The sequence below is a fragment of the Ctenopharyngodon idella genome, chromosome 8 (assembly GCF_019924925.1).
Source record: "Ctenopharyngodon idella isolate HZGC_01 chromosome 8, HZGC01, whole genome shotgun sequence".
NCBI classification, from domain to species: Eukaryota; Metazoa; Chordata; class Actinopteri; order Cypriniformes; family Xenocyprididae; genus Ctenopharyngodon; species Ctenopharyngodon idella.
This window is the reverse complement of record NC_067227.1, coordinates 9264815-9277014: the sequence shown is the minus strand read 5'-3', so window position 1 is coordinate 9277014 and position 12200 is coordinate 9264815. Positions and strand designations below refer to the sequence as shown.

At 39.5% G+C, this 12200-nt stretch overlaps 1 long non-coding RNA gene across 1 annotated transcript; it reads right to left on the bottom strand.

Moving 5' to 3' along the window:
* LOC127517888 (uncharacterized) lies at window positions 1-11023 on the bottom strand. The gene is made up of 3 exons (XR_007931395.1): window positions 1557-11023; window positions 1196-1405; window positions 1-347 (listed from the first exon to the last, which is right to left on the bottom strand). It is a non-coding gene; the product is annotated as an uncharacterized LOC127517888 (long non-coding RNA).
* Window positions 11024-12200: the final 1177 nt, after the last annotated feature.

Here is a 12200-nt window from a genome sequence, read left to right as displayed (position 1 = left end):
TAATTTTAATAAAATGTACTTTTTCCCCTTAAGTATCAAAAGCATCATATACTAGCTGTGACAAATCAAATCTCCATAAACATGCAATTAATTCCAAGACTCTTTGTCCAGACACTCATTAAGAAAAATGTCCATATCATCCTTAATTTGGAAGCGAAACACTAAAGGCTCTTTGGCCAGTTGTCTGTCGTCATCCGTTTCAGCCTGTAAAAGTTGAAGAAGGGCTTTTTCCTGGTCTTCCTCTTTCAATATCAGAAAGCACGGCTCTTCCACTAAACCTTTGAAGACTTTCGGTTGTTGTGCAGCCATTCAAGTGCAGCGCAGAGGTCTTCTGTGATCCGTGGCTCCTTCATGAGAGAAGGGTACAAACAAAGGGGATGAAATGTTGGAAGTGTATTTAACAATACTTTGTGTTGTAGTCAGGATGTAGCATAGCATGTATAATAATGTTTTGATATTCTGTTTTTCTCATATTTATATACTGGAGACATACATCATACCCGGTCACTAATGAAAATAATCAATCATGTTCAGTTTAAATTTTTTTAAAAAGGCAAGCAATTCATATGGCTTTTCACGCTGCACTTAACCGCAGGTTATTGTCGTTCTAAACACCACTTTTAACTGTGGATAAAGTAACATTCCACGCTTGTATATTTACGTGCTTTTGACAGTCACAGAAACACTGTGCATTGTATATAAATAGAAAAGTTAGTGTTGGAAAGAAAAAACAACAAATGCTGACAGAAAAATGCAACAATTGCAGTGCAGAAAATGTTGTTTAATTTTTTTATAGTCTGAAAAGTCCATTCAGGATAAACTTGATAGTGAAGTTGACTATATGTAATATGAGGATGTGCAATGCCTGAGCATTTATGTAAATATTGTGTGCTTTGTTCATCCAATCAGTAACACTGACACTGCAAATATGCAAATAAGGACATTAACCCAGGGTTTAGTATGTACAGTGTGAAACGCTACGTATGAATACTCAGGATTAATTGTTAACCTCAGGTAAATGATGATCAGTGTAAAACGTGAATCAAGATAACTCAGGATTCTGCTTACCTGGGGTTTACAATCACCCAGGGTTAACTATTTAAAGTTTGAAAAGCCCTTATGTTTGTTTTCATTCTAATAAAAAGAGAAGTTCATACATTTTTAAAAACTTTTAACTTTCCCTTATTTTTCTTACCATTAACATGAAGATCCCACAGTCAATAGAGTCAACTGTTGTGGAACCTTCTAAAACAATAGAATATTAAGTTGCTCCTGAAAAGATTTGACAGATATAACAACACACCATGTCTGCATAAGTAAGTTATGTCTTTATGAAAGCCTTATAAAAATGACCTTGTTTTTGATCAGCTTCCATTGTCCTGGGGTGATTCTGCTTGTCAATTTACTGCATTGCAAAATCAAACAGTAAAACTTAAATGTATAACCATAAAAATTGCATAAGAGAGACAAGTTTCGTTGTTCTAAAGTCAAAATTACCACTTACCGCATTGCAAAAGCAACATTTTAAATTCATAATATAAAAGAAACGTTCATACCTCCATGGACAACAGCCTTTTTGGAGTGAATCTGATGGTGTGCATTCAACCTGTGCCGTCTGGTGGGTTTAAGAACACTGGGCAGAGGAAACTGTTGCAGCATGTTTTGCGTCGCTGTAAATGAAGTAAAGCTGAGCCTCTCCGAATCCTAATATGCCTCTAAAAATCCACATAAACATTGGTCAGTATTGGAAAATGTAACCAATGAAATAAAATACAGCGGCAACAACAAAGTAAAATCGCAAACCATGAATAGTAACCAAGGAACGTCAGACAATAATCTGAAGTTGTAAAATATCAAAAGACGTGATAAAGAGTCATGTTAACTGTTAACGATCGATTAAATAACCCAACAAATAAACTTGATCGATTAAAAACAAACAAAACACAAAGAAACTTTTTACCGTGTTCTCTTCTTCCGCCATGATTGTTTATTTGTCGCTAACTCCGCCCACATGCGACGTGGACTGTTACTCCGCCCACTTCCGACCTCAGACTGTCGGTCTGGCGCTGTTGTCCTCAGACTGTCATGACGTATGGTTCTGCGGTTATGCAGTTGGTTATTATTGGGGAATGATGACGAGGGTTTGATTTGTGCGCAGAGGAGATGTCATGCACGCGCGGGGGTTTAAAATGAGCTCGCGGGCTCCCGTGCCCTCGCGTGTAGATCTGTTATCCTCTCGCGGAAGTGTTATCCTCTCGAGAGCACTGCATGGAGTGGACATAGTTTGGAGGGGCTCCTCCACTAACCTCGAAAAATTATATTTATTTAATCATAAACAAAACATAACAAAACATCACGAAGCCTGAAGTCAAGATGATAAAACCTAAAGTGAAAGAAGGGGACCAATCGACCAACGTGGACGAGCAGTTGGTGGAGAAGCAAACACTGACTGAACAAGTGGCTAGTGCTACTCCTAGCGACGAGACCATGACCGGCTATCTAAGCATCGATCCAAGCTATGGATAAGCCGATGAATGACAGATTGAAAATACTTTATCGCAGATGCAAACATCACTCGCTGAAACTAATTCCCTCATCTCCGAATTGGAGGGCACTAGAACCGTACATGAGAACTGCATCTTTGTGCTAGAGACTCTCTGCCAGGATATCGCTGCAGCCAATAAAGCCCTACACACCAAGCTTGATGACCTGGAGGGTCGCTCCTGTCAGCACAATGTAAAAATTACAGGGCTACAAGAGAAATTTGAAAACAACCGACCCACTGAATTTGTTTAAAAGCGGATTCTGGCTCTCTTGGGAGCCCAAAACTTTCCATCTGGGGTAAAAGTGGATCGCACTGGACCCCTGCCAGCCAAAGGAGGACGCCCCTGGACGCTAATAGCAAGAATCCATCATTACCCCGTGAAAGAACTAAATCCTGAGGCTGTCCCGACAACAATCACCCCTACAGTTTGAAGGTATGCAGATCTCCATATATCCTGATTTGACAGCGGAAGTACTGTCGCAGCACCGAAATTTTGATCGAGTTAACTTGGCCACAGCCTGAAATAAAACCTCCACAAGCTCTTCATACACAGGAAATTGAGATGGCAAATCTTCAGTTTCCCCCGACTCAATGCTCAGCACATCCACCTCCTCAGAGCTGGATAGCTGCAGCGCCGTATTATACCATTTAATTCAAACTCCTCAAAGTCAGATTTAAATTAAATGCAGCCAAAGATCAACCAGACAAGTCAACCCAGTCTGGATGAAAGGCTGAACTAATACATAAATCTACCTTCTTAAAGTAAGATAAGTATTTGTAATTTAATTCCTCAAAATTAAATGCAGCCAAAGATCAACCAGACAAGTAAACACAGTCTGGATGAAAGACTAAATATATTAGTTTCAATATACAATAAAAGAATCATAATTCATTGCAACACACTACACTTTACAGACATACTTTGCCTCGGCAAATGCGAGATCCGAGCCACTAGATTCTTTATTGCATAAGACTTTTTTTCCCTCGATAACAAAAGTAAACAAAAGTGGAGCTAAAACTCCCAATAGTGCATTCCTGTACACTTCGGGAATTTTTATGAATGAACACAGCCAGCCCATTTTTTTAATACAAATATATATATATAAAAAGAGCTGACCATGCATGCATCTGCAGGAGATGAGGGGGGCGAGTCCTCATTTCCCCCGTATCGATTCTCAGCACATCTACCTCCTCAGAGCTAGACTGCTGAAGCACAGGGCTCTCACTCAGGGTGGAAGAAACCGCAGCACAGGCTTCCGATCCCAGAGAGAAAGCGCTGGATCCACCGGGTGAAGGCAGAGAAAAGACAGTGCCCGTCTCTAACCACTCCACGAGATCCATTTGCGAACCCCAAGATATCAACATCTGTGCTGCCTTGGTAGCAGTGGGGCCGGTACCAGTGGGGCTGGTACCACATGGAACTCAAGCCTGAACACCCTCCTCAAAGAGTGACAGGCAGGAGCAGAGTGTGCGAAGCAGTAGTTCTCTCGCAATGCTCACTGAGCATGCTCCGCTCCCAAACAAACAACACGTAAATCGTGTGTATCCCCACCCGTAATGAATCGAGGGCAGGGAGGAGCACACAATCTAAACGTTTGTTTGGTCACCATAATATCTTATGATTGTGACTGATATAGTGATAGACAACAATAAATATGAAAAACAGTTTCACACAGAGCGCTTGCTGAGGCACAGAAGCTAACACCGGTCATTCCGGATGTGCTTTTATGCTTTCCTGGTCGTGACGTCCCCGCCCGTGACGTTCCGTCTCACCTTTGGACAAGTTGACACACATGCTTCCGATGCAATCATGAAGAGACGTTCCCAAAATGTCATCGACGCAGCACGAGTTCCCTCGAAAGGGAACCAAAATAATTTGTGCACCATTTTTCCAAACACAACAAACAAAACTCTGTTATTTGTTAAATTCTCAGTTGCACTTGGAATGTTCTCAATTAGCCCCAAATAAATATCTGCTGAGTTAGTAATACACACAACATGCAAAATTTCCTAATTGTTTACACAGCTATCTAAATTACAAAAACTATAAAAGGGGAAAAGAAAAAAAAGAAGAAGGAAAAAAATGGGAAAAGGAAGAGGTGTAAGAGTGAGATGTTTTGGAGAGGTAGTGGAAGGCTAATAATGAGAGGGAGAGGAACAATGAAAGATGTAGAAAGAGATGAGGAGAAATGAATAGATGGTATAAGAAGAGGGGATGGAGCAAGAAGAGTTGATGATGTAGAAGAAGCAAGAAAAGCTGAGGATGTAGGAAGAGGAGAAGAGGGAGGAGTATAGGGAGAAGAGATGGGTAGAGTGGATGACAATGGTTTTAGTGGAAAGAGCAAGAGAAGAAAATATAAGAAGACTTGGACATAAGGGAAGGGAAGAGCAAGGTGTAAAAGGAGGGAGCAGAGGTAGAAGTTTAAAGTACAGACGGGTTTCAAATTAAATCAGAGTCACCCTAATTGACCATGTCATAAATTATGGCCTTTCCTTGAGAGAAGCTGGATAGATATAAACGTTGTGCCATAGTCAATGTCCCTGGACAACAAGTTCTGCAATCCACTGGTGTTGTGGCACACAATGCTGTCTTGGGGCCACACAACACAGAAAAGCTCCTAAATTTTTTAAACTCCCTCAATGACATTCACTTTCCACAGGGTGATCAGGAGCAAATTAAGCAAAATTGTGTAATTGTTTGGGGCAATGTCCAATTTCATCATTCAGGACTGGTGCAAGAGTGGTTTGAGCATCACTCACATTTCAGGATGGTGTTCCTTCCAGCATATTCTCCTCTTGGAGATGAAAAGTATATGTTCACAACAAAGTTAGTCTTCTCCAAGCGATGGAAGAGGTCTGTGAAGTGGAGGCACAAGGATAGATCCAGCATTCAATTCAATTCAATTCAATTGAGCTTTATTGTCATGACTGTGGGATGGCACAATGTTGCCAAAGCAATAAACATGTAACAAGTTATACAGGTATAGATAAATAAATAAAAGGAAGAGAGAGAAAAAAAAAAAAACATATACATGGCTATATTGTATATATGTTATCACATAACCTAACAAGTGGTAAAAATACAGGGTAAATAAATACATAGAGCAGTAATGAGATTGAAAACAAAACAAAAAAATGAAAGAAGAGGGTTCAGTCTTTGTCCCTCATAATATGGCAGGAGGACACATACTGCGCTGTCAGGTGGATACACTTCTCTTTCTCTCCCAAAATATAACAGAGTTTGTCTATGTGGCCTGTTTGCTGGAATTCAGGTAGAATTTGAGCAAATTTGAGCATTTGATCTTGACACAGCACTTGTTTGTATATGTCCTTTATGATATCATATGTCCTTCCTCCTATTCCACTTTGGATAAGTTTTAGAAAAAGCCCATTATGCCATAAAGAATCAAAGGCTTTTTTAAAATCAATAAAGCAGACGAATATTTTTTTCTTGTTTTTTTTTTTTTTATGAACATATTTTTGTATGAGTGTGTGAAGTGTGTAAATGTGATTTGTTGTTCTCTGATTGGGCATAAATCCAATTTGACAATTCTTTAAAATTTTGTGTTCTTGAATGAACTGAACTAATCTGTCATTAATAATGGAACAGAATAGTTTTCCGAGGTTACTGCTCACTGTGATGCCTCTGTAATTATTTGGGTCGACTTCTCACATTGTTTAAAAATTGGAGTTATCAATTTTTTTTTCCATATTTCAGGAAATTGTCCTGATTTTAATAAGAGGTTGAACAATTTTAGAATAGCATCTTTCAGTTTGGGGCTACTGTGTTTCAGCATTTCATTAGATATTCCATCCATGCCACAGGATTTTTTGTTTTTTAGGGATTTCATCTTGTCTGTCAGTTCATTTAATGCTATGGGCTGGTCTAAATGATTTAGCTGGTCTTTTATAGTACGTTCCAGGTTATGTAATTGGGAGGTCAGATGTTTTTGGGAGAGGGTTGGTTCGTTTGGTGAATAGAGATTTCCAAAATGTTCTGTCCAGATGTTTGGGTCACAGATGGGAAGGTGTTTGGCTTTTTTGGATTTGTCTAAATTGTTCCATAATTCCCAAAAAGAATTTTGATCGACTGCCTCCTCAATCTTGTTTAGTTTTATTTTCATGTGATCAGCTTTTTTCTGTATTAATAGTGATTTGTACATTTTAAGGGTTTGTTGATATGTGGCTCGTATTTGTTGGTTTGCTGGGTCTCTATGTTTTTTATTTGATAATGACCATAATTCTTTTCTTACTTTTTGACATTCTTTATCAAACCAACCAGTTTTATCAATTTCTTTTTTGGATCTGTATTTTTTTTCTTTTTCTCAGGGCTTTTCTGACCACTGTAGAGAAGATTTTAGTTAACTATTCAGTTGCTAAATTAGTCGTTGTCTTCTCTTCGCTGAATGAAGTCAATAGAAATGAGTCTATCATGTTCTGAACATGAGTGCCGTGGAGCGTGGCTTCATACTGGGCAGGACTGTCTTTATTCCATATAAATTTGGGGGGGGGGAGTGGATACAGTTTAACCTTGTGATCTGAAGATGACACAAGATTCACTTACCTGTTCAGACTGAGGACTGTGTGACTGTGGTCTGATAACGGTAGCTGTGACATTACTGTGAAATAATTTATTTTATTTTGGTCTATATCTGTGATGGCGTAATCAACTGTGCTGCTGCCTAAATGTGAGCAGTAGGTAAATCGACCCAGGTTTTTGCAGAGCTGCAGGACTTGTTTTCCATGTCTGTTAATTGTGTTGTCGTAATTCTGACGTGTTTTAGTAAATCATTTTCGTTGATGATTAAGTGAACCGTTTATATATTTGTCTCCATCAGAGCTGATGGAGTCCACTTCCTTCCCCGTTCTAGCATTCAGATCCCCCATTAAAAGAACTGATCCTATAGACTGAAAATAAATTATCTCTGACTGTAGGGTTGAGAAGATATCTTCATTATAATAAGGCGACTCATATGGGGGGATATATGTGGCATGCAGGTACAGGTCCTCATCTAAACACAAAAGATCTTTTTTTAAGTTTTATCCAAATATGTGTTTTCCCTTTTTTACAGGTTGAATATAATGCTACAAATGGTCTTTGAACCAAACTATGATTCCTCCTGAATCTCTTCCATTTTTAACATTAGGCTATTTGATTGAGGGTGTTCGTAGCTCTCTGTAGTTTGAAGGAGTGCGGGTTTTGGAGTCTAAATGACTCCATGTCTCAAGTAAAATAATTATATCTGAACTTTGTCAAAACCTACAGTATTGACAAAATCAGGGTTAGTAATTTTCTCCCCAAAAGCTGAAGAGAACATCCCTTGAATATTATAACATGTTATTTTAAACGATGACATTGAGAAATATTATATTTACCAGAACAATGTATGAATTCATGACCAAATCATGTTTTAAAATATAGATTAATCAATTAAAAAGGTAATATAGAAGATATATAGAAATATAGTGAGTGAATCAATTTTACAAATGTTAAATTTAAAAAAGAAATAAGTAAAAAGAAATAATGAAATCATAAAGAAATAATGATCATATTTGGCTACAGACACACTGTGATTACTTAAGCTAACAGGTTGTCACATACCATTTTCAGCATGTGTTTTATCTGGATCAGGTCATTGGTGTCTGTTCTACCTCATCCTGCCACTACAGCGCCGTAGCTGTCTGTCTGACTGACCCTCTCCTCGTGGTCAGGATGTGTTTTCTGGGGGCTTTTCAGGGCTGACTCCTTGATGGTTTTTGCAAACAGTCTCATGCCCTCTTGATGGATGTGGTCGTACAGATGCTCATGGGTGATGCGCTGATGATGGGCTATGTGGACATTCGGCATTGGAGCGCAGACTCTAGCTATCTCTGCATTGATTGTGCTGATGATCCTTTGTGGCACGTCTCTGCGAGGTAGAAGGGTTGAGATGATGACCTTGGCTCTGGGGTAGATCCTGCTGGCTGTTTTCACCACTTTGGACAGGGCTTTAGTGACGTCCACCCTTCTAGCACTGAGGTTGTTTGTTCTGGTGTGAAGAATGATGTGTGATGGTACTCCCAGTATACCCTCTCGCAGCAGTCTCAAAGCAGAGTGTGAGGTGGGACACTCACTCTTCATTCTTCACAGATCTCCCTGGAAACAGTCGTCTGGGGTCAAGATGGTGGCCGTTGGAGTCACAGAGGATGACAACGTTGTCTTTAGTCTTCTGTTCTCTGCTGGTCCTCATATGGGTGATGATATTGTAGGTGGTGGGTGACTCTGTGTGATGCTGCTGTTCTCTTTCATCTTGAGGCTCTGAGGGGCTTGAGGAGACTGACGGGTTGCAGGAGTGAAGGAGCTCTGAGGTTGTGTGCTGATACTCTTCTGATGTTGAGTTGAGTTTGGGATGTGTTCAGGAGAGGAGGTGCTGTGTGTTTGTGTGCTGACACACTGCTGATGTTTTGTGTGTAGCTGGTTCCTGGTCTCCTCCAGCAGTCTCTCCAGTGTGTGGCCATGTTGTTCTCTTATAACCAGTTCCTCTCTCACCCTCCTCAGCTCCTGGCGCAGCTCTTGATTGTTCTCCTCCAGTTGTCTGACAGCAGAGCAGAGCTGTTGAAGTTGTTGGGTCAGGTCAGGTTCAGGATCTGGTGGAGGTTGTTGGTAGTTGCCTCTTTAAACAGGAAGAAGTCCTGCTCCAGTTCAGCAATGTTGTCTCTCAAGGCCTTTATCTTGGGAGATGCAGGAGTGCTGATGTTTCTGTCTGTTATAGGAGTTCTTGAACTGGGATTCATGTTGGTGCCTATTGTGTTGCAGAGTCCGTCCTCTGTGTTTCTCTTCACTTCAGGATCTTTCTTAATCTTCTGAACCTCCAATTTAAGGTTTTTAAAGTTCCTCTGGCTGGTGTCTGGTCCCTGGACCATGACTGTACCATTATGATAAAGGTTCACAGTCGGCTTTATGTCATTGTCTCCTTCTAGAGTGAGTTGTCTGCCTTTGCTGATGCCTCCTTTTCTTCTGCATGTCATGGCAGAGCAGAGGATGGTGTGCCAGACCAATGGGTGTTCAGTGAAAAGAGCAGGTCACACTGGACTCTGTTGTCTTCTGGTCCACTGTAGTCAGACAGCAGTATCTCTGGGTTCTCTCTCAGGATAATTTCTTTCATCTTTTTCTCATCTTTGGTAGATTTAACTTCAGTTGGATATATTACCTCCAACTCCTCTTCATTTTTGAAAAATGCCTCCGCTTTAGGTAGGCCCATGTTCTCAACTGAATTAACTGCCACGGAATGTTAGCTTGGATAGCAGTTAGCTTGATATGTTGAGTTTATATGCAGTTTTTAGGTGATGACAAAAAAAATAAAATCTTTTTTAGAGGTCTTACCTTAAAAATCTTCTGCCTCTATTATTCACAATTAAGTTTCCAATTATTTAGTTACAGTTTGAGTCATAAAAAAACATACATTCTCTGGCAAAATGATGCTGATATCAGGAGCTGATATTTTTGCTGTCAACTGCCATCGTAACCACGGCAACAATTCATAGCTGATGCATGACTCATGAAAATATATGTTGTGATGTTGAATAAATTCTTTGGCCATGAGAGGTAAGATCAAGCTCATCATTACTGTAAAGAACTTTGAAGAACATGATTACGTAAAGAACACAAAAAAACGTTTCATTCATGTATGTGTGTATCTACAGCTGAATTTGTTATCAAATCATCAGAGAACACACTCGTAGTTTTGATGTTAGTATTTATTTTTGATAAATACATTACTAGAACAAAATGCAGTGCTTCATTATGTAGTGAATACTGAACTGTTTTGCCAACATAAGAGTGTGTTTAGTTTGCTGTGCTTATTTTTTTGTGTGCAGCTATTCATTTAGAGAAATGTGTCAAATAGGTAATACGTGGCAGGTTCTGCCAATCTCATGTTAATCTTGAGTACCTATTGAGTAGTATTGCATCCTTCATATTCTTCTAGTTTTATCATGTTTATAAAAGATGAATACGCTGTACTGAGTTTTTCGGAAAAAAACAGAGCTCCTGGAGGCGTGCCTGCCGTGGGCAGAGCTAAAGAGTGACGAGCATACGCAGCTTTTCCGTAGAGATAGTCTGCAAGTTGCGACATCATTATAAATAAAAAGGGAATAAAAACGTTTGTGTTGTTTATATTATATGCACTTGTGCGCTTATTGCAAACAAAACACATATATTTGATGCAGTTTAACTCACCGCCCGTGATCTGCAAATCCAGCATCGAACTGGGACTTTACAAAGCATTCATCACCGAAATTTTGGTAACAAACAAACACACGTGCACAACTTCATTGCTGCCCCGGAAAAACATCAAAACTTCATCCACTGTTCCCTTAACACTGGGTTCTTTGGGGAAGCTGAAAAAGGTTATCTTTCTCTCACAACCAGAAACACACTCCTTTGGTGACATTGATGAAAAATCTCTCAGCTTCCGTAACCCGAACGAAGCGTGTTGATGGCCGTGCTCTTGCTCTGGGTGATGTGTGTGCACACGCTTATCAGGGAGAAGTGCCCATACAAGGAATTCCGCCCTTTATTACATAATAAAGGGCCATACTCGGAAAAAACCTCCCCGAGTCATGTCCAAAACCGGAAGTAGTATATTTGGCACAGAAATACTCTGTCATACTCGTGTTTTGAAACTTTAGCCATGTTTAGCATGTGAATGCAACTCTTTAACAGTGTAAATAAGTCAGAATGCATGAAATAGCATTAGACCCCCAACCCCCCCTAGGTGACAGCATTACACCGACAGCAGCCTAAATATTACAGTACCTATGGGGAATGATCTCTAAAGGTTGGATAGCTGAAAGATTTTTAACAATAATAAAATTCAGTTTATAACACTTTAACTCAAATTATTTTATTTTTTATGAATAAATGGTATCTGCATACCATCTAACCATACATTTTTTTTTAGTTTGTTATATGAAAAATTTATATTTTGTAACATTGTAGAATTTCATACTAAAATTGTCCTGCTGCTCTATGGCATAACTGCTCATCAAAACAGTAAAATTATTGTTGAGATTTCAGTATTATGAAACTATGGGGAATTCTTGAACAGATTGGCAAATCATTGTTGACAGTCATGTTAAACCAGTTTTGGAAAGTCCCCAGAGTTCCATGGCTGTCACAAACAGTCAAACCTGCACCAAGAATTTAGATTTGTGTGTGCTTCCCCATACAACAGATTGATGATGATTAACTTTCATATATGATTAATACTCTTTCTGTGGTCTTGTATCTGGGTTGGCCCACAGAAAGTAAACAAGCTGGCTGACCTTTCCCCACACAAAGCTGACAATAAACTCTTCATATGGTTTAGTTTCAGAGGCTTGGCATTCACCACTTTCCAAATCCATCCATCCACAATACTCTTCTACAGTAAGCTTCAATGAACAAAATCAATTGAGAACAAACATATGTTTACGTTTGTGTTTGCTAAGACAACATACACAATCAGTGGCGCAGCAATACTCATGAAATGCGGTCAGCTGTATGTTTTCGGGAATTTTACAACCGCTTTGAACTCAACCAATCAGAATCAAGGGCCGGAACTATCCGTTTTATAATATTCTAGTTGACTCCCCAGAGTGAGTTTTTCAAGCCGACCGTTATTTAGAACGCATC